We start from the raw sequence: 25,127 nt of genomic DNA, 5'->3' as shown, positions 1-25,127 counted from the left end.
CGTGTTCGCGGAATTTCTGCGTGTTCGCGGAGATATTTTACCGTTTCGCGGAGATTTGCGTAACGCGGTTACGCAAATTCCGCCCACCCCTAGTTACAACAAACAAATGATGGACGGAATGCTGACAATGCATACATTCTCCCCCAGTCAAGAGATCTGGGTTAAATCCATCGTTCTTTTGCCCACTACACCACCCCAGTTTAGACATGGCCATATGCAAATCAGTCTTGACCCTGTGCTCATTGGAACAGTCCAGCCCGAACTGCCAAGCCATGTCTTCCCTGGACCGGAATCAAGCATCCTAGGACCGGTTTCTGGCTATCAGCCGTCATCAGCCCGGATAGCTTGACTCCAGTGGCGTAGTGAGCACGGGTCCCACGTCTGGGAATACCCATCCCACTTAGGGCGAAAAGCGTTACAACAAACAAATGATGGACGGAATGCTGACAATGCATACATTCTCCCCCAGTCAAGAGATCTGGGTTAAATCCATCGTTCTTTTGCCCACTACACCACCCCAGTTTAGACATGGCCATATGCAAATCAGTCTTGACCCTGTGCCTCATTGGAACAGTCCAGCCCGAACTGCCAAGCCATGTCTTCCCTGGACCGTAATCAAGCATCCTAGGACCGGTTTCTGGCTATCAGCCGTCATCAGCCAGGATAGCTTGACTCCAGTGGCGTAGTGAGCACGGGTCCCACGTCTGGGAATACCCATCCCACTTAGGGCGAAAAGCGTTACAACAAACAAATGATGGACGGAATGCTGACAATGCATACATTCTCCCCCAGTCAAGAGATCTGGGTTAAATCCATCGTTCTTTTGCCCACTACACCACCCCAGTTTAGACATGGCCATATGCAAATCAGTCTTGACCCTGTGCCTCATTGGAACAGTCCAGCCCGAACTGCCAAGCCATGTCTTCCCTGGACCGGAATCAAGCATCCTAGGACCGGTTTCTGGCTATCAGCCGTCATCAGCCAGGATAGCTTGACTCCAGTGGCGTAGTGAGCACGGGTCCCACGTCTGGGAATACCCATCCCACTTAGGGCGAAAAGCGTTACAATAAACAAATGATGGACGGAATGCTGACAATGCATACATTCTCCCCCAGTCAAGAGATCTGGGTTAAATCCATCGTTCTTTTGCCCACTACACCACCCCAGTTTAGACATGGCCATATGCAAATCAGTCTTGACCCTGTGCCTCATTGGAACAGTCCAGCCCGAACTGCCAAGCCATGTCTTCCCTGGACCGGAATCAAGCATCCTAGGACCGGTTTCTGGCTATCAGCCGTCATCAGCCAGGATAGCTTGACTCCAGTGGCGTAGTGAGCACGGGTCCCACGTCTGGGAATACCCTTCCCACTTAGGGCGAAAAGCGTTACAACAAACAAATGATGGACGGAATGCTGACAATGCATACATTCTCCCCCAGTCAAGAGATCTGGGTTAAATCCATCGTTCTTTTGCCCACTACACCACCCCAGTTTAGACATGGCCATATGCAAATCAGTCTTGACCCTGTGCCTCATTGGAACAGTCCAGCCCGAACTGCCAAGCCATGTCTTCCCTGGACCGTAATCAAGCATCCTAGGACCGGTTTCTGGCTATCAGCCGTCATCAGCCAGGATAGCTTGACTCCAGTGGCGTAGTGAGCACGGGTCCCACGTCTGGGAATACCCATCCCACTTAGGGCGAAAAGCGTTACAACAAACAAATGATGGACGGAATGCTGACAATGCATACATTCTCCCCCAGTCAAGAGATCTGGGTTAAATCCATCGTTCTTTTGCCCACTACACCACCCCAGTTTAGACATGGCCATATGCAAATCAGTCTTGACCCTGTGCCTCATTGGAACAGTCCAGCCCGAACTGCCAAGCCATGTCTTCCCTGGACCGGAATCAAGCATCCTAGGACCGGTTTCTGGCTATCAGCCGTCATCAGCCAGGATAGCTTGACTCCAGTGGCGTAGTGAGCACGGGTCCCACGTCTGGGAATACCCATCCCACTTAGGGCGAAAAGCGTTACAATAAACAAATGATGGACGGAATGCTGACAATGCATACATTCTCCCCCAGTCAAGAGATCTGGGTTAAATCCATCGTTCTTTTGCCCACTACACCACCACAGTTTAGACATGGCCATATGCAAATCAGTCTTGACCCTGTGCCTCATTGGAACAGTCCAGCCCGAACTGCCAAGCCATGTCTTCCCTGGACCGGAATCAAGCATCCTAGGACCGGTTTCTGGCTATCAGCCGTCATCAGCCAGGATAGCTTGACTCCAGTGGCGTAGTGAGCACGGGTCCCACGTCTGGGAATACCCATCCCACTTAGGGCGAAAAGCGTTACAACAAATGATGGACGGAATGCTGACAATGCATACATTCTCCCCCAGTCAAGAGATCTGGGTTAAATCCATCGTTCTTTTGCCCACTACACCACCCCAGTTTAGACATGGCCATATGCAAATCAGTCTTGACCCTGTGCCTCATTGGAACAGTCCAGCCCGAACTGCCAAGCCATGTCTTCCCTGGACCGGAATCAAGCATCCTAGGACCGGTTTCTGGCTATCAGCCGTCATCAGCCAGGATAGCTTGACTCCAGTGGCGTAGTGAGCACGGGTCCCACGTCTGGGAATACCCATCCCACTTAGGGCGAAAAGCGTTACAACAAACAAATGATGGACGAATGCTGACAATGCATACATTCTCCCCCAGTCAAGAGATCTGGGTTAAATCCATCGTTCTTTTGCCCACTACACCACCCCAGTTTAGACATGGCCATATGCAAATCAGTCTTGACCCTGTGCCTCATTGGAACAGTCCAGCCCGAACTGCCAAGCCATGTCTTCCCTGGACTGGAATCAAGCATCCTAGGACCGGTTTCTGGCTATCAGCCGTCATCAGCCAGGATAGCTTGACTCCAGTGGCGTAGTGAGCACGGGTCCCACGTCTGGGAATACCCATCCCACTTAGGGCGAAAAGCGTTACAACAAACAAATGATGGACGGAATGCTGACAATGCATACATTCTCCCCAGTCAAGAGATCTGGGTTAAATCCATCGTTCTTTTGCCCACTACACCACCCCAGTTTAGACATGGCCATATGCAAATCAGTCTTGACCCTGTGCCTCATTGGAACAGTCCAGCCCGAACTGCCAAGCCATGTCTTCCCTGGACCGGAATCAAGCATCCTAGGACCGGTTTCTGGCTATCAGCCGTCATCAGCCTGGATAGCTTGACTCCAGTGGCGTAGTGAGAACGGGTCCCACGTCTGGGAATACCCATCCCACTTAGGGCAAAAAGCGTTACAACAAACAAATGATGGACGGAATGCTGACAATGCATACATTCTCCCCCAGTCAAGAGATCTGGGTTAAATCCATCCTTCTTTTGCCCACTACACCACCCCAGTTTAGACATGGCCATATGCAAATCAGTCTTGACCCTGTGCCTCATTGGAACAGTCCAGCCCGAACTGCCAAGCCATGTCTTCCCTGGACCGGAATCAAGCATCCTAGGACCGGTTTCTGGCTATCAGCCGTCATCAGCCAGGATAGCTTGACTCCAGTGGTGTAGTGAGCACGGGTCCCACGTCTGGGAATACCCATCCCACTTAGAGCGAAAAGCGTTACAACAAACAAATGATGGACGGAATGCTGACAATGCATACATTCTCCCCCAGTCAAGAGATCTGGGTTAAATCCATCGTTCTTTTGCCCACTACACCACCCCAGTTTAGACATGGCCATATGCAAATCAGTCTTGACCCTGTGCCTCATTGGAACAGTCCAGCCCGAACTGCCAAGCCATGTCTTCCCTGGACCGGAATCAGGCATCCTAGGACCGGTTTCTGGCTATCAGCCGTCATCAGCCAGGATAGCTTGACTCCAGTGGCGTAGTGAGCACGGGTCCCACGTCTGGGAATACCCATCCCACTTAGGGCGAAAAGCGTTACAACAAACAAATGATGGACGGAATGCTGACAATGCATACATTCTCCCCCAGTCAAGAGATCTGGGTTAAATCCATTGTTCCTTTGCCCACTACACCACCCCAGTTTAGACATGGCCATATGCAAATCAGTCTTGACCCTGTGCCTCATTGGACTAGTCCAGCCCGAACTGCCAAGCCATGTCTTCCCTGGACCGGAATCAAGCATCCTAGGACCGGTTTCTGGCTATCAGCCGTCATCAGCCAGGATAGCTTGACTCCAGTGGCGTAGTGAGCACGGGTCCCACGTCTGGGAATACCCATCCCACTTAGGGCGAAAAGCGTTACAACAAACAAATGATGGACGAAATGCTGACAATGCATACATTCTCCCCCAGTCAAGAGGTCTGGGTTAAATCCATCGTTCTTTTGCCCACTACACCACCCCAGTTTAGACATGGCCATATGCAAATCAGTCTTGACCCTGTGCCTCATTGGAACAGTCCAGCCCGAACTGCCAAGCCATGTCTTCCCTGGACCGGAATCAAGCATCCTAGGACCGGTTTCTGGCTATCAGCCGTCATCAGCCAGGATAGCTTGACTCCAGTGGCGTAGTGAGCACGGGTCCCACGTCTGGGAATACCCATCCCACTTAGGGCGAAAAGCGTTACAACAAACAAATGATGGACGGAATGCTGACAATGCATACATTCTCCCCCAGTCAAGAGATCTGGGTTAAATCCATCGTTCTTTTGCCCACTACACCACCCCAGTTTAGACATGGCCATATGCAAATCAGTCTTGACCCTGTGCCTCATTGGAACAGTCCAGCCCGAACTGCCAAGCCATGTCTTCCCTGGACCGGAATCAAGCATCCTAGGACCGGTTTCTGGCTATCAGCCGTCATCAGCCCGGATAGCTTGACTCCAGTGGCGTAGTGAGCACGGGTCCCACGTCTGGGAATACCCATCCCACTTAGGGCGAAAAGCGTTACAACAAACAAATGATGGACGGAATGCTGACAATGCATACATTCTCCCCCAGTCAAGAGATCTGGGTTAAATCCATCGTTCTTTTGCCCACTACACCACCCCAGTTTAGACATGGCCATATGCAAATCAGTCTTGACCCTGTGCCTCATTGGAACAGTCCAGCCCGAACTGCCAAGCCATGTCTTCCCTGGACCGGAATCAAGCATCCTAGGACCGGTTTCTGGCTATCAGCCGTCATCAGCCAGGATAGCTTGACTCCAGTGGCGTAGTGAGCACGGGTCCCATGTCTGGGAATACCCATCCCACTTAGGGCGAAAAGCGTTACAACAAACAAATGATGGACGGAATGCTGACAATGCATACATTCTCCCCCAGTCAAGAGATCTGGGTTAAATCCATCGTTCTTTTGCCCACTACACCACCCCAGTTTAGACATGGCCATATGCAAATCAGTCTTGACCCTGTGCCTCATTGGAACAGTCCAGCCCGAACTGCCAAGCCATGTCTTCCCTGGACCGGAATCAAGCATCCTAGGACCGGTTTCTGGCTATCAGCCGTCATCAGCCAGGATAGCTTGACTCCAGTGGCGTAGTGAGCACGGGTCCCACGTCTGGGAATACCCATCCCACTTAGGGCGAAAAGCGTTACAACAAACAAATGATGGACGGAATGCTGACAATGCATACATTCTCCCCCAGTCAAGAGATCTGGGTTAAATCCATCGTTCTTTTGCCCACTACACCACCCCAGTTTAGACATGGCCATATGCAAATCAGTCTTGACCCTGTGCCTCATTGGAACAGTCCAGCCCGAACTGCCAAGCCATGTCTTCCCTGGACCGGAATCAAGCATCCTAGGACCGGTTTCTGGCTATCAGCCGTCATCAGCCAGGATAGCTTGACTCCAGTGGCGTAGTGAGCACGGGTCCCACGTCTGGGAATACCCATCCCACTTAGGGCGAAAAGCGTTACAACAAACAAATGATGGACGGAATGCTGACAATGCATACATTCTCCCCCAGTCAAGAGATCTGGGTTAAATCCATCGTTCTTTTGCCCACTACACCACCCCAGTTTAGACATGGCCATATGCAAATCAGTCTTGACCCTGTGCCTCATTGGAACAGTCCAGCCCGAACTGCCAAGCCATGTCTTCCCTGGACCGGAATCAAGCATCCTAGGACCGGTTTCTGGCTATCAGCCGTCATCAGCCAGGATAGCTTGACTCCAGTGGCGTAGTGAGCACGGGTCCCACGTCTGGGAATACCCATCCCACCTAGGGCGAAAAGCGTTACAACAAACAAATGATGGACGGAATGCTGACAATGCATACATTCTCCCCCAGTCAAGAGATCTGGGTTAAATCCATCGTTCTTTTGCCCACTACACCACCCCAGTTTAGACATGGCCATATGCAAATCAGTCTTGACCCTGTGCCTCATTGGAACAGTCCAGCCCGAACTGCCAAGCCATGTCTTCCCTGGACCGGAATCAAGCATCCTAGGACCGGTTTCTGGCTATCAGCCGTCATCAGCCAGGATAGCTTGACTCCAGTGGCGTAGTGAGCACGGGTCCCACGTCTGGGAATACCCATCCCACTTAGGGCGAAAAGCGTTACAACAAACAAATGATGGACGGAATGCTGACAATGCATACATTCTCCCCAGTCAAGAGATCTGGGTTAAATCCATCGTTCTTTTGCCCACTACACCACCCCAGTTTAGACATGGCCATATGCAAATCAGTCTTGACCCTGTGCCTCATTGGAACAGTCCAGCCCGAACTGCCAAGCCATGTCTTCCCTGGACCGGAATCAAGCATCCTAGGACCGGTTTCTGGCTATCAGCCGTCATCAGCCAGGATAGCTTGACTCCAGTGGCGTAGTGAGAACGGGTCCCACGTCTGGGAATACCCATCCCACTTAGGGCGAAAAGCGTTACAACAAACAAATGATGGACGGAATGCTGACAATGCATACATTCTCCCCCAGTCAAGAGATCTGGGTTAAATCCATCGTTCTTTTGCCCACTACACCACCCCAGTTTAGACATGGCCATATGCAAATCAGTCTTGACCCTGTGCCTCATTGGAACAGTCCAGCCCGAACTGCCAAGCCATGTCTTCCCTGGACCGGAATCAAGCATCCTAGGACCGGTTTCTGGCTATCAGCCGTCATCAGCCAGGATAGCTTGACTCCAGTGGCGTAGTGAGCACGGGTCCCACGTCTGGGAATACCCATCCCACTTAGAGCGAAAAGCGTTACAACAAACAAATGATGGACGGAATGCTGACAATGCATACATTCTCCCCCAGTCAAGAGATCTGGGTAAATCCATTGTTCTTTTGCCCACTACACCACCCCAGTTTAGACATGGCCATATGCAAATCAGTCTTGACCCTGTGCCTCATTGGAACAGTCCAGCCCGAACTGCCAAGCCATGTCTTCCCTGGACCGGAATCAAGCATCCTAGGACCGGTTTCTGGCTATCAGCCAGGATAGCTTGACTCCAGTGGCGTAGTGAGCACGGGTCCCACGTCTGGGAATACCCATTCCACTTAGGGCGAAAAGCGTTACAACAAACAAATGATGGACGGAATGCTGACAATGCATACATTCTCCCCCAGTCAAGAGATCTGGGTTAAATCCATCGTTCTTTTGCCCACTACACCACCCCAGTTTAGACATGGCCATATGCAAATCAGTCTTGACCCTGTGCCTCATTGGAACAGTCCAGCCCGAATTGCCAAGCCATGTCTTCCCTGGACCGGAATCAAGCATCCTAGGACCGGTTTCTGGCTATCAGCCGTCATCAGCTAGGATAGCTTGACTCCAGTGGCGTAGTGAGCACGGGTCCCACGTCTGGGAATACCCATCCCACTTAGGGCGAAAAGCGTTACAACAAACAAATGATGGACGGAATGCTGACAATGCATACATTCTCCCCCAGTCAAGAGGTCTGGGTTAAATCCATCGTTCTTTTGCCCACTACACCACCCCAGTTTAGACATGGCCATATGCAAATCAGTCTTGACCCTGTGCCTCATTGGAACAGTCCAGCCCGAACTGCCAAGCCATGTCTTCCCTGGACCGGAATCAAGCATCCTAGGACCGGTTTCTGGCTATCAGCCGTCATCAGCCAGGATAGCTTGACTCCAGTGGCGTAGTGAGCACGGGTCCCACGTCTGGGAATACCCATCCCACTTAGGGCGAAAAGCGTTACAACAAACAAATGATGGACGGAATGCTGACAATGCATATATTCTCCTCCAGTCAAGAGATCTGGGTTAAATCCATCATTCTTTTGCCCACTACACCACCCCAGTTTAGACATGGCCATATGCAAATCAGTCTTGACCCTGTGCCTCATTGGAACAGTCCAGCCCGAACTGCCAAGCCATGTCTTCCCTGGACCGGAATCAAGCATCCTAGGACCGGTTTCTGGCTATCAGCCAGGATAGCTTGACTCCAGTGGCGTAGTGAGCACGGGTCCCACGTCTGGGAATACCCATCCCACTTAGGGCGAAAAGCGTTACAACAAACAAATGATGGACGGAATGCTGACAATGCTTACATTCTCCCCCAGTCAAGAGATCTGGGTTAAATCCATTGTTCTTTTGCCCACTACACCACCCCAGTTTAGACATGGCCATATGCAAATCAGTCTTGACCCTGTGCCTCATTGGAACAGTCCAGCCCGAACTGCCAAGCCATGTCTTCCCTGGACCGGAATCAAGCATCCTAGGACCGGTTTCTGGCTATCAGCCGTCATCAGCCAGGATAGCTTGACTCCAGTGGCGTAGTGAGCACGGGTCCCACGTCTGGGAATACCCATCCCACTTAGGGCGAAAAGCGTTACAACAAACAAATGATGGACGGAATGCTGACAATGCATACATTCTCCCCCAGTCAAGAGATCTGGGTTAAATCCATCGTTCTTTTGCCCACTACACCACCCCAGTTTAGACATGGCCATATGCAAATCAGTCTTGACCCTGTGCCTCATTGGAACAGTCCAGCCCGAACTGCCAAGCCATGTCTTCCCTGGACCGGAATCAAGCATCCTAGGACCGGTTTCTGGCTATCAGCCGTCATCAGCCAGGATAGCTTGACTCCAGTGGCGTAGTGAGCACGGGTCCCATGTCTGGGAATACCCATCCCACTTAGGGCGAAAAGCGTTACAACTAGGCCTGGGCGGCAAATTCCGTTCCGTTCGCGGAATTTGCGAAATTTGGGTAATTTCGCGTTATGCGGAGAACGCGAAATTGCACAAAATTCCGATTTCCGCGACTTCGCGAAATTTTTGCTTGTTCGCGTTCCCAAAATGCGTGTTCGCGAGATATTTCTCCCCGAGCACGCAAACAGCGATTGTGAACAGGAAAAAAGCATCGCAAACAAGCAATTCCGCGTGTTCGCGGAATTTCTGCGTGTTCGCGGAGATATTTTACCGTTTCGCGGAGATTTGCGTAACGCGGTTACGCAAATTCCGCCCACCCCTAGTTACAACAAACAAATGATGGACGGAATGCTGACAATGCATACATTCTCCCCCAGTCAAGAGATCTGGGTTAAATCCATCGTTCTTTTGCCCACTACACCACCCCAGTTTAGACATGGCCATATGCAAATCAGTCTTGACCCTGTGCCTCATTGGAACAGTCCAGCCCGAACTGCCAAGCCATGTCTTCCCTGGACCGGAATCAAGCATCCTAGGACCGGTTTCTGGCTATCAGCCGTCATCAGCCCGGATAGCTTGACTCCAGTGGCGTAGTGAGCACGGGTCCCACGTCTGGGAATACCCATCCCACTTAGGGCGAAAAGCGTTACAACAAACAAATGATGGACGGAATGCTGACAATGCATACATTCTCCCCCAGTCAAGAGATCTGGGTTAAATCCATCGTTCTTTTGCCCACTACACCACCCCAGTTTAGACATGGCCATATGCAAATCAGTCTTGACCCTGTGCCTCATTGGAACAGTCCAGCCCGAACTGCCAAGCCATGTCTTCCCTGGACCGTAATCAAGCATCCTAGGACCGGTTTCTGGCTATCAGCCGTCATCAGCCAGGATAGCTTGACTCCAGTGGCGTAGTGAGCACGGGTCCCACGTCTGGGAATACCCATCCCACTTAGGGCGAAAAGCGTTACAACAAACAAATGATGGACGGAATGCTGACAATGCATACATTCTCCCCCAGTCAAGAGATCTGGGTTAAATCCATCGTTCTTTTGCCCACTACACCACCCCAGTTTAGACATGGCCATATGCAAATCAGTCTTGACCCTGTGCCTCATTGGAACAGTCCAGCCCGAACTGCCAAGCCATGTCTTCCCTGGACCGGAATCAAGCATCCTAGGACCGGTTTCTGGCTATCAGCCGTCATCAGCCAGGATAGCTTGACTCCAGTGGCGTAGTGAGCACGGGTCCCACGTCTGGGAATACCCATCCCACTTAGGGCGAAAAGCGTTACAATAAACAAATGATGGACGGAATGCTGACAATGCATACATTCTCCCCCAGTCAAGAGATCTGGGTTAAATCCATCGTTCTTTTGCCCACTACACCACCCCAGTTTAGACATGGCCATATGCAAATCAGTCTTGACCCTGTGCCTCATTGGAACAGTCCAGCCCGAACTGCCAAGCCATGTCTTCCCTGGACCGGAATCAAGCATCCTAGGACCGGTTTCTGGCTATCAGCCGTCATCAGCCAGGATAGCTTGACTCCAGTGGCGTAGTGAGCACGGGTCCCACGTCTGGGAATACCCATCCCACTTAGGGCGAAAAGCGTTACAACAAATGATGGACGGAATGCTGACAATGCATACATTCTCCCCCAGTCAAGAGATCTGGGTTAAATCCATCGTTCTTTTGCCCACTACACCACCCCAGTTTAGACATGGCCATATGCAAATCAGTCTTGACCCTGTGCCTCATTGGAACAGTCCAGCCCGAACTGCCAAGCCATGTCTTCCCTGGACCGGAATCAAGCATCCTAGGACCGGTTTCTGGCTATCAGCCGTCATCAGCCAGGATAGCTTGACTCCAGTGGCGTAGTGAGCACGGGTCCCACGTCTGGGAATACCCATCCCACTTAGGGCGAAAAGCGTTACAACAAACAAATGATGGACGAATGCTGACAATGCATACATTCTCCCCCAGTCAAGAGATCTGGGTTAAATCCATCGTTCTTTTGCCCACTACACCACCCCAGTTTAGACATGGCCATATGCAAATCAGTCTTGACCCTGTGCCTCATTGGAACAGTCCAGCCCGAACTGCCAAGCCATGTCTTCCCTGGACTGGAATCAAGCATCCTAGGACCGGTTTCTGGCTATCAGCCGTCATCAGCCAGGATAGCTTGACTCCAGTGGCGTAGTGAGCACGGGTCCCACGTCTGGGAATACCCATCCCACTTAGGGCGAAAAGCGTTACAACAAACAAATGATGGACGGAATGCTGACAATGCATACATTCTCCCCAGTCAAGAGATCTGGGTTAAATCCATCGTTCTTTTGCCCACTACACCACCCCAGTTTAGACATGGCCATATGCAAATCAGTCTTGACCCTGTGCCTCATTGGAACAGTCCAGCCCGAACTGCCAAGCCATGTCTTCCCTGGACCGGAATCAAGCATCCTAGGACCGGTTTCTGGCTATCAGCCGTCATCAGCCTGGATAGCTTGACTCCAGTGGCGTAGTGAGAACGGGTCCCACGTCTGGGAATACCCATCCCACTTAGGGCAAAAAGCGTTACAACAAACAAATGATGGACGGAATGCTGACAATGCATACATTCTCCCCCAGTCAAGAGATCTGGGTTAAATCCATCCTTCTTTTGCCCACTACACCACCCCAGTTTAGACATGGCCATATGCAAATCAGTCTTGACCCTGTGCCTCATTGGAACAGTCCAGCCCGAACTGCCAAGCCATGTCTTCCCTGGACCGGAATCAAGCATCCTAGGACCGGTTTCTGGCTATCAGCCGTCATCAGCCAGGATAGCTTGACTCCAGTGGTGTAGTGAGCACGGGTCCCACGTCTGGGAATACCCATCCCACTTAGAGCGAAAAGCGTTACAACAAACAAATGATGGACGGAATGCTGACAATGCATACATTCTCCCCCAGTCAAGAGATCTGGGTTAAATCCATCGTTCTTTTGCCCACTACACCACCCCAGTTTAGACATGGCCATATGCAAATCAGTCTTGACCCTGTGCCTCATTGGAACAGTCCAGCCCGAACTGCCAAGCCATGTCTTCCCTGGACCGGAATCAGGCATCCTAGGACCGGTTTCTGGCTATCAGCCGTCATCAGCCAGGATAGCTTGACTCCAGTGGCGTAGTGAGCACGGGTCCCACGTCTGGGAATACCCATCCCACTTAGGGCGAAAAGCGTTACAACAAACAAATGATGGACGGAATGCTGACAATGCATACATTCTCCCCCAGTCAAGAGATCTGGGTTAAATCCATTGTTCCTTTGCCCACTACACCACCCCAGTTTAGACATGGCCATATGCAAATCAGTCTTGACCCTGTGCCTCATTGGACTAGTCCAGCCCGAACTGCCAAGCCATGTCTTCCCTGGACCGGAATCAAGCATCCTAGGACCGGTTTCTGGCTATCAGCCGTCATCAGCCAGGATAGCTTGACTCCAGTGGCGTAGTGAGCACGGGTCCCACGTCTGGGAATACCCATCCCACTTAGGGCGAAAAGCGTTACAACAAACAAATGATGGACGGAATGCTGACAATGCATACATTCTCCCCCAGTCAAGAGATCTGGGTTAAATCCATCGTTCTTTTGCCCACTACACCACCCCAGTTTAGACATGGCCATATGCAAATCAGTCTTGACCCTGTGCCTCATTGGAACAGTCCAGCCCGAACTGCCAAGCCATGTCTTCCCTGGACCGGAATCAAGCATCCTAGGACCGGTTTCTGGCTATCAGCCGTCATCAGCCCGGATAGCTTGACTCCAGTGGCGTAGTGAGCACGGGTCCCACGTCTGGGAATACCCATCCCACTTAGGGCGAAAAGCGTTACAACAAACAAATGATGGACGGAATGCTGACAATGCATACATTCTCCCCCAGTCAAGAGATCTGGGTTAAATCCATCGTTCTTTTGCCCACTACACCACCCCAGTTTAGACATGGCCATATGCAAATCAGTCTTGACCCTGTGCCTCATTGGAACAGTCCAGCCCGAACTGCCAAGCCATGTCTTCCCTGGACCGGAATCAAGCATCCTAGGACCGGTTTCTGGCTATCAGCCGTCATCAGCCAGGATAGCTTGACTCCAGTGGCGTAGTGAGCACGGGTCCCACGTCTGGGAATACCCATCCCACTTAGGGCGAAAAGCGTTACAACAAACAAATGATGGACGGAATGCTGACAATGCATACATTCTCCCCCAGTCAAGAGATCTGGGTTAAATCCATCGTTCTTTTGCCCACTACACCACCCCAGTTTAGACATGGCCATATGCAAATCAGTCTTGACCCTGTGCCTCATTGGAACAGTCCAGCCCGAACTGCCAAGCCATGTCTTCCCTGGACCGGAATCAAGCATCCTAGGACCGGTTTCTGGCTATCAGCCGTCATCAGCCAGGATAGCTTGACTCCAGTGGCGTAGTGAGCACGGGTCCCACGTCTGGGAATACCCATCCCACTTAGGGCGAAAAGCGTTACAACAAACAAATGATGGACGGAATGCTGACAATGCATACATTCTCCCCCAGTCAAGAGATCTGGGTTAAATCCATCGTTCTTTTGCCCACTACACCACCCCAGTTTAGACATGGCCATATGCAAATCAGTCTTGACCCTGTGCCTCATTGGAACAGTCCAGCCCGAACTGCCAAGCCATGTCTTCCCTGGACCGGAATCAAGCATCCTAGGACCGGTTTCTGGCTATCAGCCGTCATCAGCCAGGATAGCTTGACTCCAGTGGCGTATTGAGCACGGGTCCCACGTCTGGGAATACCCATCCCACTTAGGGCGAAAAGCGTTACAACAAACAAATGATGGACGGAATGCTGACAATGCATACATTCTCCCCCAGTCAAGAGATCTGGGTTAAATCCATCGTTCTTTTGCCCACTACACCACCCCAGTTTAGACATGGCCATATGCAAATCAGTCTTGACCCTGTGCCTCATTGGAACGCTCCAGCCTGAACTGCCAAGCCATGTCTTCCCTGGACCGGAATCAAGCATCCTAGGACCGGTTTCTGGCTATCAGCCGTCATCAGCCAGGATAGCTTGACTCCAGTGGCGTAGTGAGCACGGGTCCCACGTCTGGGAATACCCATCCCACTTAGGGCGAAAAGCGTTACAACAAACAAATGATGGACGGAATGCTGACAATGCATACATTCTCCCCCAGTCAAGAGATCTGGGTTAAATCCATCGTTCTTTTGCCCACTACACCACCCCAGTTTAGACATGGCCATATGCAAATCAGTCTTGACCCTGTGCCTCATTGGAACAGTCCAGCCCGAACTGCCAAGCCATGTCTTCCCTGGACCGGAATCAAACATCCTAGGACTGGTTTCTGGCTATCAGCCGTCATCAGCCAGGATAGCTTGACTCCAGTGGCGTAGTGAGAACGGGTCCCACGTCTGGGAATACCCATCCCACTTAGGGCGAAAAGCTTTACAACAAACAAATGATGGACGGAATGCTGACAATGCATACATTCTTCCCCAGTCAAGAGATCTGGGTTAAATCCATCGTTCTTTTGCCCACTACACCACCCCAGTTTAGACATGGCCATATGCAAATCAGTCTTGACCCTGTGCCTCATTGGAACAGTCCAGCCCGAACTGCCAAGCCATGTCTTCCCTGGACCGGAATCAAGCATCCTAGGACCGGTTTCTGGCTATCAGCCGTCATCAGCCAGGATAGCTTGACTCCAGTGGCGTAGTGAGCACGGGTCCCACGTCTGGGAATACCCATCCCACTTAGGGCGAAAAGCGTTACAACAAACAAATGATGGACGGAATGCTGACAATGCATACATTCTCCCCCAGTCAAGAGATCTGGGTTAAATCCATCGTTCTTTTGCCCACTACACCACCCCAGTTTAGACATGGCCATATGCAAATCAGTCTTGACCCTGTGCCTCATTGGAACAGTCCAGCCCGAACTGCCAAGCCATGTCTTCCCTGGACCGGAATCAAGCATCCTAGGACCGGTTTCTGGCTATCAGCCGTCATCAGCCAGGATAGCTTGACTCCAGTGGCGTAGTGAGCACGGGTCCCACGTCTGGGAATACCCATCCCACTTAGGGCGAAAAGCGTTACAACAAACAAATGATGGACGGAATGCTGACAATGCATACATTCTCCCCCAGTCAAGAGATCTGGGTTAAATCCATCGTTCTTTTGCCCACTACACCACCCCAGTTTAGACATGGCCATATGCAAATCAGTCTTGACCCTGTGCCTCATTGGAACAGTCCAGCCCGAACTGCCAAGCCATGTCTTCCCTGGACCGGAATCAAGCATCCTAGGACCGGTTTCTGGCTATCAGCCGTCATCAGCCAGGATAGCTTGACTCCAGTGGCGTATTGAGCACGGGTCCCACGTCTGGGAATACCCATCCCACTTAGGGCGAAAAGCGTTACAACAAACAAATGATGGACGGAATGCTGACAATGCATACATTCTCCCCCAGTCAAGAGATCTGGGTTAAATCCATCGTTCTTTTGCCCACTACACCACCCCAGTTTAGACATGGCCATATGCAAATCAGTCTTGACCCTGTGCCTCATTGGAACGCTCCAGCCTGAACTGCCAAGCCATGTCTTCCCTGGACCGGAATCAAGCATCCTAGGACCGGTTTCTGGCTATCAGCCGTCATCAGCCAGGATAGCTTGACTCCAGTGGCGTAGTGAGCACGGGTCCCACGTCTGGGAATACCCATCCCACTTAGGGCGAAAAGCGTTACAACAAACAAATGATGGACGGAATGCTGACAATGCATACATTCTCCCCCAGTCAAGAGATCTGGGTTAAATCCATCGTTCTTTTGCCCACTACACCACCCCAGTTTAGACATGGCCATATGCAAATCAGTCTTGACCCTGTGCCTCATTGGAACAGTCCAGCCCGAACTGCCAAGCCATGTCTTCCCTGGACCGGAATCAAACATCCTAGGACTGGTTTCTGGCTATCAGCCGTCATCAGCCAGGATAGCTTGACTCCAGTGGCGTAGTGAGAACGGGTCCCACGTCTGGGAATACCCATCCCACTTAGGGCGAAAAGCTTTACAACAAACAAATGATGGACGGAATGCTGACAATGCATACATTCTTCCCCAGTCAAGAGATCTGGGTTAAATCCATCGTTCTTTTGCCCACTACACCACCCCAGTTTAGACATGGCCATATGCAAATCAGTCTTGACCCTGTGCCTCATTGGAACAGTCCAGCCCGAACTGCCAAGCCATGTCTTCCCTGGACCGGAATCAAGCATCCTAGGACCGGTTTCTGGCTATCAGCCGTCATCAGCCAGGATAGCTTGACTCCAGTGGCGTAGTGAGCACGGGTCCCACGTCTGGGAATACCCATCCCACTTAGGGCGAAAAGCGTTACAACAAACAAATGATGGACGGAATGCTGACAATGCATACATTCTCCCCCAGTCAAGAGATCTGGGTTAAATCCATCGTTCTTTTGCCCACTACACCACCCCAGTTTAGACATGGCCATATGCAAATCAGTCTTGACCCTGTGCCTCATTGGAACAGTCCAGCCCGAACTGCCAAGCCATGTCTTCCCTGGACCGGAATCAAGCATCCTAGGACCGGTTTCTGGCTATCAGCCGTCATCAGCCAGGATAGCTTGACTCCAGTGGCGTAGTGAGCACGGGTCCCACGTCTGAGAATACCCATCCCACTTAGGGCGAAAAGCGTTACAACAAACAAATGATGGACGGAATGCTGACAATGCATACATTCTCCCCCAGTCAAGAGATCTGGGTTAAATCCATCGTTCTTTTGCCCACTACACCACCCCAGTTTAGACATGGCCATATGCAAATCAGTCTTGACCCTGTGCCTCATTGGAACAGTCCAGCCCGAACTGCCAAGCCATGTCTTCCCTGGACCGGAATCAAGCATCCTAGGACCGGTTTCTGGCTATCAGCCGTCATCAGCCAGGATAGCTTGACTCCAGTGGCGTAGTGAGCACGGGTCCCACGTCTGGGAATACCCATCCCACTTAAGGCGAAAAGCGTTACAACAAACAAATGATGGACGGAATGCTGACAATGCATACATTCTCCCCCAGTCAAGAGATCTGGGTTAAATCCATCGTTCTTTTGCCCACTACACCACCCCAGTTTAGACATCGCCATATGCAAATCAGTCTTGACCCTGTGCCTCATTGGAACAGTCCAGCCCGAACTGCCAAGCCATGTCTTCCCTGGACCGGAATCAAGCATCCTAGGACCGGTTTCTGGCTATCAGCCGTCATCAGCCAGGATAGCTTGACTCCAGTGGCGTAGTGAGCACGGGTCCCACGTCTGGGAATACCCATCCCACTTAGGGCGAAAAGCGTTACAACAAACAAATGATGGACGGAATGCTGACAATGCATACATTCTCCCCCAGTCAAGAGATCTGGGTTAAATCCATCGTTCTTTTGCCCACTACACCACCCCAGTTTAGACATGGCCATATGCAAATCAGTCTTGACCCTGTGCCTCATTGGAACAGTCCAGCCCGAACTGCCAAGCCACAAGCCATGTCTTCCCTGGACCGGAATCAAGCATCCTAGGACCGGTTTCTGGCTATCAGCCGTCATCAGCCAGGATAGCTTGACTCCAGTGGCGTAGTGAGCACGGGTCCCACGTCTGGGAATACCCATCCCACTTAGGGCGAAAAGCGTTACAACAAACAAATGATGGACGGAATGCTGACAATGCATACATTCTCCCCCAGTCAAGAGATCTGGGTTAAATCCATCGTTCTTTTGCCGACTACACCACCCCAGTTTAGACATGGCCATGTGCAAATCAGTCTTGACCCTGTGCCTCATTGGAACAGTCCAGCCCGAACTGCCAAGCCATGTCTTCCCTGGACCGGAATCAAGCATCCTAGGACCGGTTTCTGGCTATCAGCCGTCATCAGCCAGGATAGCTTGACTCCAGTGGCGTAGTGAGCACGGGTCCCACGTCTGGGAATACCCATCCCACTTAGGGCGAAAAGCGTTACAACAAACAAATGATGGACGGAATGCTGACAATGCATACATTCTCCCCCAGTCAAGAGATCTGGGTTAAATCCATCGTTCTTTTGCCCACTACACCACCCCAGTTTAGACATGGCCATATGCAAATCAGTCTTGACCCTGTGCCTCATTGGAACAGTCCAGCCCGAACTGCCAAGCCATGTCTTCCCTGGACCGGAATCAAGCAGCCTAGGACCGGTTTCTGGCTATCAGCCGTCATCAGCCAGGATAGCTTGACTCCAGTGGCGTAGTGAGCACGGGTCCCACGTCTGGGAATGCCCATCCCACTTAGGGCGAAAAGCGTTACAACAAACAAATGATGGACGGAATGCTGACAATGCATACATTCTCCCCCAGTCAAGAGATCTGGGTTAAATCCATCGTTCTTTTGCCCACTACACCACCCCAGTTTAGACATGGCCATATGCAAATCAGTCTTGACCCTGTGCCTCATTGGAACAGTCCAGCCCGAACTGCCAAGCCATGTCTTCCCTGGACCGGAATCAAGCATCCTAGGACTGGTTTCTGGCTATCAGCCGTCATCAGCCAGGATAGCTTGACTCCAGTGGCGTAGTGAGAACGGGTCCCACATCTGGGAATACCCATCCCACTTAGGGCGAAAAGCGTTACAACAAACAAATGATGGACGGAATGCTGACAATGCATACATTCTCCCCCAGTCAAGAGATCTGGGTTAAATCCATCGTTCTTTTGCCCACTACACCACCCCAGTTTAGACATGGCCATATGCAAATCAGTCTTGACCCTGTGCCTCATTGGAACAGTCCAGCCCGAACTGCCAAGCCACAAGCCATGTCTTCCCTGGACCGGAATCAAGCATCCTAGGACCGGTTTCTGGCTATCAGCCGTCATCAGCCAGGATAGCTTGACTCCAGTGGCGTAGTGAGCACGGGTCCCACGTCTGGGAATACCCATCCCACTTAGGGCGAAAAGCGTTACAACAAACAAATGATGGACGGAATGCTGACAATGCATACATTCTCCCCCAGTCAAGAGATCTGGGTTAAATCCATCGTTCTTTTGCCGACTACACCACCCCAGTTTAGACATGGCCATATGCAAATCAGTCTTGACCCTGTGCCTCATTGGAACAGTCCAGCCCGAACTGCCAAGCCATGTCTTCCCTGGACCGGAATCAAGCATCCTAGGACCGGTTTCTGGCTATCAGCCGTCATCAGCCAGGATAGCTTGACTCCAGTGGCGTAGTGAGCACGGGTCCCACGTCTGGGAATACCCATCCCACTTAGGGCGAAAAGCGTTACAACAAACAAATGATGGACGGAATGCTGACAATGCATACATTCTCCCCCAGTCAAGAGATCTGGGTTAAATCCATCGTTCTTTTGCCCACTACACCACCCCAGTTTAGACATGGCCATATGCAAATCAGTCTTGACCCTGTGCCTCATTGGAACAGTCCAGCCCGAACTGCCAAGCCATGTCTTCCCTGGACCGGAATCAAGCAGCCTAGGACCGGTTTCTGGCTATCAGCCGTCATCAGCCAGGATAGCTTGACTCCAGTGGCGTAGTGAGCACGGGTCCCACGTCTGGGAATGCCCATCCCACTTAGGGCGAAAAGCGTTACAACAAACAAATGATGGACGGAATGCTGACAATGCATACATTCTCCCCCAGTCAAGAGATCTGGGTTAAATCCATCGTTCTTTTGCCCACTACACCACCCCAGTTTAGACATGGCCATATGCAAATCAGTCTTGACCCTGTGCCTCATTGGAACAGTCCAGCCCGAACTGCCAAGCCATGTCTTCCCTGGACCGGAATCAAGCATCCTAGGACTGGTTTCTGGCTATCAGCCGTCATCAGCCAGGATAGCTTGACTCCAGTGGCGTAGTGAGAACGGGTCCCACATCTGGGAATACCCATCCCACTTAGGGCGAAAAGCGTTACAACAAACAAATGATGGACGGAATGCTGACAATGCATACATTCTCCCCCAGTCAAGAGATCTGGGTTAAATCCATCGTTCTTTTGCCCACTACACCACCCCAGTTTAGACATGGCCATATGCAAATCAGTCTTGACCCTGTGCCTCATTGGAACAGTCCAGCCCGAACTGCCAAGCCATGTCTTCCCTGGACCGGAATCAAGCATCCTAGGACTGGTTTCTGGCTATCAGCCGTCATCAGCCAGGATAGCTTGACTCCAGTGGCGTAGTGAGAACGGGTCCCACATCTGGGAATACCCATCCCACTTAGGGCGAAAAGCGTTACAACAAACAAATGATGGACGGAATGCTGACAATGCATACATTCTCCCCCAGTCAAGAGATCTGGGTTAAATCCATCGTTCTTTTGCCCACTACACCACCCCAGTTTAGACATGGCCATATGCAAATCAGTCTTGACCCTGTGCCTCATTGGAACAGTCCAGCCCGAACTGCCAAGCCACAAGCCATGTCTTCCCTGGACCGGAATCAAGCATCCTAGGACCGGTTTCTGGCTATCAGCCGTCATCAGCCAGGATAGCTTGACTCCAGTGGCGTAGTGAGCACGGGTCCCACGTCTGGGAATACCCATCCCACTTAGGGCGAAAAGCGTTACAACAAACAAATGATGGACGGAATGCTGACAATGCATACATTCTCCCCCAGTCAAGAGATCTGGGTTAAATCCATCGTTCTTTTGCCGACTACACCACCCCAGTTTAGACATGGCCATATGCAAATCAGTCTTGACCCTGTGCCTCATTGGAACAGTCCAGCCCGAACTGCCAAGCCATGTCTTCCCTGGACCGGAATCAAGCATCCTAGGACCGGTTTCTGGCTATCAGCCGTCATCAGCCAGGATAGCTTGACTCCAGTGGCGTAGTGAGCACGGGTCCCACGTCTGGGAATACCCATCCCACTTAGGGCGAACAGCGTTACAACAAACAAATGATGGACGGAATGCTGACAATGCATACATTCTCCCCCAGTCAAGAGATCTGGGTTAAATCCATCGTTCTTTTGCCCACTACACCACCCCAGTTTAGACATGGCCATATGCAAATCAGTCTTGACCCTGTGCCTCATTGGAACAGTCCAGCCCGAACTGCCAAGCCATGTCTTCCCTGGACCGGAATCAAGCAGCCTAGGACCGGTTTCTGGCTATCAGCCGTCATCAGCCAGGATAGCTTGACTCCAGTGGCGTAGTGAGCACGGGTCCCACGTCTGGGAATGCCCATCCCACTTAGGGCGAAAAGCGTTACAACAAACAAATGATGGACGGAATGCTGACAATGCATACATTCTCCCCCAGTCAAGAGATCTGGGTTAAATCCATCGTTCTTTTGCCCACTACACCACCCCAGTTTAGACATGGCCATATGCAAATCAGTCTTGACCCTGTGCCTCATTGGAACAGTCCAGCCCGAACTGCCAAGCCATGTCTTCCCTGGACCGGAATCAAGCATCCTAGGACTGGTTTCTGGCTATCAGCCGTCATCAGCCAGGATAGCTTGACTCCAGTGGCGTAGTGAGAACAGGTCCCACATCTGGGAATACCCATCCCACTTAGGGCGAAAAGCGTTACAACAAACAAATGATGGACGGAATGCTGACAATGCATACATTCTCCCCCAGTCAAGAGATCTGGGTTAAATCCATCGTTCTTTTGCCCACTACACCACCCCAGTTTAGACATGGCCATATGCAAATCAGTCTTGACCCTGTGCCTCATTGGAACAGTCCAGCCCGAACTGCCAAGCCATGTCTTCCCTGGACCGGAATCAAGCATCCTAGGACCGGTTTCTGGCTATCAGCCGTCATCAGCCAGGATAGCTTGACTCCAGTGGCGTAGTGAGCACGGGTCCCACGTCTGGGAATACCCATCCCACTTATGGCGAAAAGCGTTACAACAAACAAATGATGGACGGAATGCTGACAATGCATACATTCTCCCCCAGTCAAGAGATCTGGGTTAAATCCATTGTTCTTTTGCCCACTACACCACCCCAGTTTAGACATGGCCATATGCAAATCAGTGTTGACCCTGTGCCTCATTGGAACAGTCCAGCCCGAACTGCCAAGCCATGTCTTCCCTGGACCGGAATCAAGCATCCTAGGACCGGTTTCTGGCTATCAGCCGTCATCAGCCAGGATAGCTTGACTCCAGTGGCATAGTGAGCACGGGTCCCACGTCTGAGAATACCCATCCCACTTAGGGCGAAAAGCGTTACAACAAACAAATGATGGACGGAATGCTGACAATGCATACATTTTCCCCCAGTCAAGAGATCTGGGTTAAATCCATCGTTCTTTTGCCCACTACACCACCCCAGTTTAGACATGGCCATATGCAAATCAGTCTTGACCCTGTGCCTCATTGGAACAGTCCAGCCCGAACTGCCAAGCCATGTCTTCCCTGGACCGGAATCAAGCATCCTAGGACCGGTTTCTGGCTATCAGCCGTCATCAGCCAGGATAGCTTGACTCCAGTGGCGTAGTGAGCACGGGTCCCACGTCTGGGAATACCCATCCCACTTAAGGCGAAAAGCGTTACAACAAACAAATGATGGACGGAATGCTGACAATGCATACATTCTCCCCCAGTCAAGAGATCTGGGTTAAATCCATCGTTCTTTTGCCCACTACACCACCCCAGTTTAGACATGGCCATATGCAAATCAGTCTTGACCCTGTGCCTCATTGGAACAGTCCAGCCCGAACTGCCAAGCCATGTCTTCCCTGGACCGGAATCAAGCATCCTAGGACCGGTTTCTGGCTATCAGCCGTCATCAGCCAGGATAGCTTGACTCCAGTGGCGTAGTGAGCACGGGTCCCACGTCTGGGAATACCCATCCCACTTAGGGCGAAAAGCGTTACAACAAACAAATGATGGACGGAATGCTGACAATGCATACATTCTCCCCCAGTCAAGAGATCTGGGTTAAATCCATCGTTCTTTTGCCCACTACACCACCCCAGTTTAGACATGGCCATATGCAAATCAGTCTTGACCCTGTGCCTCATTGGAACAGTCCAGCCCGAACTGCCAAGCCATGTCTTCCCTGGACCGGAATCAAGCATCCTAGGACCGGTTTCTGGCTATCAGCCGTCATCAGCCAGGATAGCTTGACTCCAGTGGCGTAGTGAGCACGGGTCCCACGTCTGGGAATACCCATCCCACTTAGGGCGAAAATCGTTACAACAAACAAATGATGGACGGAATGCTGACAATGCATACATTCTCCCCCAGTCAAGAGATCTGGGTTAAATCCATCGTTCTTTTGCCCACTACACCACCCCAGTTTAGACATGGCCATATGCAAATCAGTCTTGACCCTGTGCCTCATTGGAACAGTCCAGCCCGAACTGCCAAGCCATGTCTTCCCTGGACCGGAATCAAACATCCTAGGACTGGTTTCTGGCTATCAGCCGTCATCAGCCAGGATAGCTTGACTCCAGTGGCGTAGTGAGAACGGGTCCCACGTCTGGGAATACCCATCCCACTTAGGGCGAAAAGCTTTACAACAAACAAATGATGGACGGAATGCTGACAATGCATACATTCTTCCCCAGTCAAGAGATCTGGGTTAAATCCATCGTTCTTTTGCCCACTACACCACCCCAGTTTAGACATGGCCATATGCAAATCAGTCTTGACCCTGTGCCTCATTGGAACAGTCCAGCCCGAACTGCCAAGCCATGTCTTCCCTGGACCGGAATCAAGCATCCTAGGACCGGTTTCTGGCTATCAGCCGTCATCAGCCAGGATAGCTTGACTCCAGTGGCGTAGTGAGCACGGGTCCCACGTCTGGGAATACCCATCCCACTTAGGGCGAAAAGCGTTACAACAAACAAATGATGGACGGAATGCTGACAATGCATACATTCTCCCCCAGTCAAGAGATCTGGGTTAAATCCATCGTTCTTTTGCCCACTACACCACCCCAGTTTAGACATGGCCATATGCAAATCAGTCTTGACCCTGTGCCTCATTGGAACAGTCCAGCCCGAACTGCCAAGCCATGTCTTCCCTGGACCGGAATCAAGCATCCTAGGACCGGTTTCTGGCTATCAGCCGTCATCAGCCAGGATAGCTTGACTCCAGTGGCGTAGTGAGCACGGGTCCCACGTCTGGGAATACCCATCCCACTTAGGGCGAAAAGCGTTACAACAAACAAATGATGGACGGAATGCTGACAATGCATACATTCTCCCCCAGTCAAGAGATCTGGGTTAAATCCATCGTTCTTTTGCCCACTACACCACCCCAGTTTAGACATGGCCATATGCAAATCAGTCTTGACCCTGTGCCTCATTGGAACAGTCCAGCCCGAACTGCCAAGCCATGTCTTCCCTGGACCGGAATCAAGCATCCTAGGACCGGTTTCTGGCTATCAGCCGTCATCAGCCAGGATAGCTTGACTCCAGTGGCGTATTGAGCACGGGTCCCACGTCTGGGAATACCCATCCCACTTAGGGCGAAAAGCGTTACAACAAACAAATGATGGACGGAATGCTGACAATGCATACATTCTCCCCCAGTCAAGAGATCTGGGTTAAATCCATCGTTCTTTTGCCCACTACACCACCCCAGTTTAGACATGGCCATATGCAAATCAGTCTTGACCCTGTGCCTCATTGGAACGCTCCAGCCTGAACTGCCAAGCCATGTCTTCCCTGGACCGGAATCAAGCATCCTAGGACCGGTTTCTGGCTATCAGCCGTCATCAGCCAGGATAGCTTGACTCCAGTGGCGTAGTGAGCACGGGTCCCACGTCTGGGAATACCCATCCCACTTAGGGCGAAAAGCGTTACAACAAACAAATGATGGACGGAATGCTGACAATGCATACATTCTCCCCCAGTCAAGAGATCTGGGTTAAATCCATCGTTCTTTTGCCCACTACACCACCCCAGTTTAGACATGGCCATATGCAAATCAGTCTTGACCCTGTGCCTCATTGGAACAGTCCAGCCCGAACTGCCAAG

This window comes from Triturus cristatus, chromosome 1_2, assembly GCF_964204655.1.
Source record: "Triturus cristatus chromosome 1_2, aTriCri1.1, whole genome shotgun sequence".
NCBI lineage: Eukaryota > Metazoa > Chordata > Amphibia > Caudata > Salamandridae > Triturus > Triturus cristatus.
Note: the sequence above shows the minus strand (reverse complement) of the source record.